The sequence below is a fragment of the Myotis davidii genome, unplaced genomic scaffold, assembly GCF_000327345.1.
Source record: "Myotis davidii unplaced genomic scaffold, ASM32734v1 scaffold339, whole genome shotgun sequence".
NCBI classification, from domain to species: domain Eukaryota; kingdom Metazoa; phylum Chordata; class Mammalia; order Chiroptera; family Vespertilionidae; genus Myotis; species Myotis davidii.
In genome coordinates, this window is record NW_006290778.1 from 1,409,190 (window position 1) to 1,411,927 (window position 2,738).

The 2,738-nt window shown below is 54.3% G+C and overlaps 1 protein-coding gene across 3 annotated transcripts in view; it reads left to right on the forward strand.

The window, feature by feature from the left end:
- Positions 1-1,747: 1,747 nt before the first annotated feature.
- The window catches only part of CAPG (capping actin protein, gelsolin like), a 14,852-nt gene continuing 13,861 nt past the window's right edge, over positions 1,748-2,738 (forward strand). The window contains exon 1 of one of the 3 annotated variants that reach the window (XM_015564093.1): positions 1,748-1,768. The gene's annotated coding sequence lies outside the window, so the exon portion shown is untranslated. Of the gene's footprint in view, positions 1,769-2,621; positions 2,643-2,738 lie in introns of those variants that run through there. The other 2 variants (XM_006764003.2, XM_015564094.1) reach the window with 2 other exon arrangements.

Consider the following 2,738-nt stretch of genomic DNA (forward strand, 5'->3'; position numbering starts at 1 on the left):
AGGAGACCAGACAAGGAGGAAAAATGTGAGTCTAGTAAAAACAAGTTTTAGAATTTTGTTACCAGGTAACGTCCTTAGCGTGTGCGTCGTTGGGCTGTAGGCAGTTAGACGTGAGCAGAGCAAGGACGATGGGCCAGGCACAGGGCACCTGGAGGGAAAGCCTAGCCAGGGACCATCAACTATAGGGCGGAACCTCGCCCCCAGGGTGACTTCCTCCCCTAGCAAATCGCTGGTCATGCGGTTTGGACCCCTGACCTTTCCTCCCTAGAGATAACATCTGGGCCTCCGTGTATTTCAGCTCTAGGTCCAGATTAGCAAGAAAACCAGCCAGGGCTGACCAGCTGCGTGGAATAATGACCCCCTGCCCTGGTGCCGGCCAATCAATCAATGGAGGCCACAGCCCTGACAGGACACCCTGGAAAACTGCTGACTATGCTCTTACGATCTTCCCCTAAAACCCCCGCCCTTAAAACCCTTAGGATGGAGGACCCAGTGCGCTCTCCCTCCTGGGAGCCAAGCCCATTTCTTGTAGGAATTACTTTTTCTACCTCTGTAATTTACCCGGGAAATGCTCTCTTACAGTTTTGGGTCTTGCTCTGAATCCTTCCCTAGCCAGAACCCGAACCCATGTTTGGTCTGGCCCCCACCGTCAGGTACACTGTGCCGATCGGCCGCCTACAGCAGTCAGAGTTACAGGGCTCCGGAGACTTCCAGGCTGAGTGACATGCTCCCTTGTTTCACTGTTAATTTGCAAACCTTTTTTCCCTGTGGTCAGGGGGCCACCTTTAGCCAGACGAGGCTTCAGTGTGCAGAACAGTGATTCCCACCCATCCTTGTGCCCCGGGTGGGTGCGCAGAGGCCGGAACTAAGGGCTACCCAGGTTCTAAGACATCCAGGAGCCTGTGGGGTGGGAGTGGGAGAGCGGCGAGGAGGGGCGATCTGTGGTTCAGCTCCATCCCTCTGCGCTGGAGGAGGGATCAGGAGCCTTGCTTCCCCAGATGCTGTGCCCATTTACTGGGGTCTGTTAGGGTCGCCTAAGGAGGTACGTACGCACGAGGCCAAAAGTGGTAAGGGTTATAAATGTATTAGGTCCTCTGGGTCCCAGATGGGCTGAGCCCCCAAATGGTACCAATACCCAGGGGTGGGGAGACATAGGTTTTATTTGTTTATTTATTTATTTACTTACTTATTTATTTTTAAATATTTTAAATTGATTTCAGAGAGGAAGGGAGAGAGATAGAAACATCAGTGATGAGAGAGAATCATTGATCGGCTGCCTCCTGAATGCCTTACGCTGGGAATTGAGCCCACAACCTGGGCATGTGCTCTGACTGGAAATCAAACCGTAACCTTCCTGGTTCATAGGTCCATACTCAACCACTGAGCTGCACCAGCCAGGCTTAAAGAACTCCAGGCAGGCTTTTTGGAGGGACACTTTCTGGGTGGGTCCAGATCCTGGGAAAGTTCGGAGGGGAAGGTTAATGGTTTTAGCAATGGAATATAGTCTGAGCAAAGGGGAATGATGTTGTGAAGGTCAGTTCCTAGGGGAGGGGGTATCGATTCAATTATTTGATCAGACCTAACAGGGTCCTCCTAGCAAATTATTAGTGTTGGGAAGGGGAAAAAGTCTAGGTTTATTAAGCATCTATTACTTGTTCATTAATTACAGGATCTACTTTAATCTTCCCACTTATCTTTATGCCCATTTTACAGATAGGGCACACGGAGGCTCCAGGAAATCAAGTCACTTGCCCCAGGAAGACAGCCAGTAAGTAGCCAAACTGTCCAACTCTTCCACTACCAGTTTACCTGCCCAGCCCCTGGCTCCCCTGGGTTCCAACCCAGATTACCCTACTTTCAGTGCCAGCAGTTTGGCCGCTGAGACACTCAGATACCAGCTGCGCCTTTTCCAGACTGCATTTCTTTGAAGAGAACATTTAACTTCCCCTCTTGCTCTGGTCCAGAAACTAACACATGCATTGATTTCGTTTCACTGCTCACACCACTTCCTCCTACGCGGGGCTGGACCCCGAGGGCTGAGCCTTAATATCTCTAACTAGCCTGCTGCCCAGCCCTGGACCGGGGCCTGCCTGTGTCCACGACAGGGGACCAGCCCTGGCTGAGCAGCCACGCGTGTGTGGCTGTGTAACTGGGTGCTCCCTTGCTCCTGGAGCACATGTGGACCCCGCCTCATCCTTCTTCGAGGACTCAGAGGGAGTGGGAGCTCCCCGTGCCCTGCCTCTGGCTCCCTAGGGACCCCGGGCAAGTCACCTGAGCCACAGGGCCTTGGTTTCCTCCTCCGGAAAGTGAGCGAGTTGGAACAGAGGAGTCCAGGGCCCGCTGATGGGATGTATGCAAGAGGGTGGCCCCTGGGTGCAGGCAGAACCGCACTTGTCACTGCTGCCTGGTGAGGAGACTGGAGGGGGGAGAAGCTGAGCAGGCACACCCGAAGGGCCTCAGCCTGCAGGACACAGTACAGACTCGCACACCGCAGGCCCACGTTTCCCATTACCCTCGGGAGGCGAAAGAAAAACACCAGTCCGGGGAGGAGGAAAAAGTCCCTGCAGAGGCAGGAACCCCACCCAGGAAAAGTGACTAACCCAGTGGAGGCTGGCGCAGGGCGGACAGCCAGCCTGAGGCTGGTGAGTGCAACAGGCTGGCCGGCGGGCGTGGCTTTCCTGTCCCAGTGGCTCTGCTGCTGGTGGATGCCAATCCTGGGGGACGGGCTGGCAGCTGGC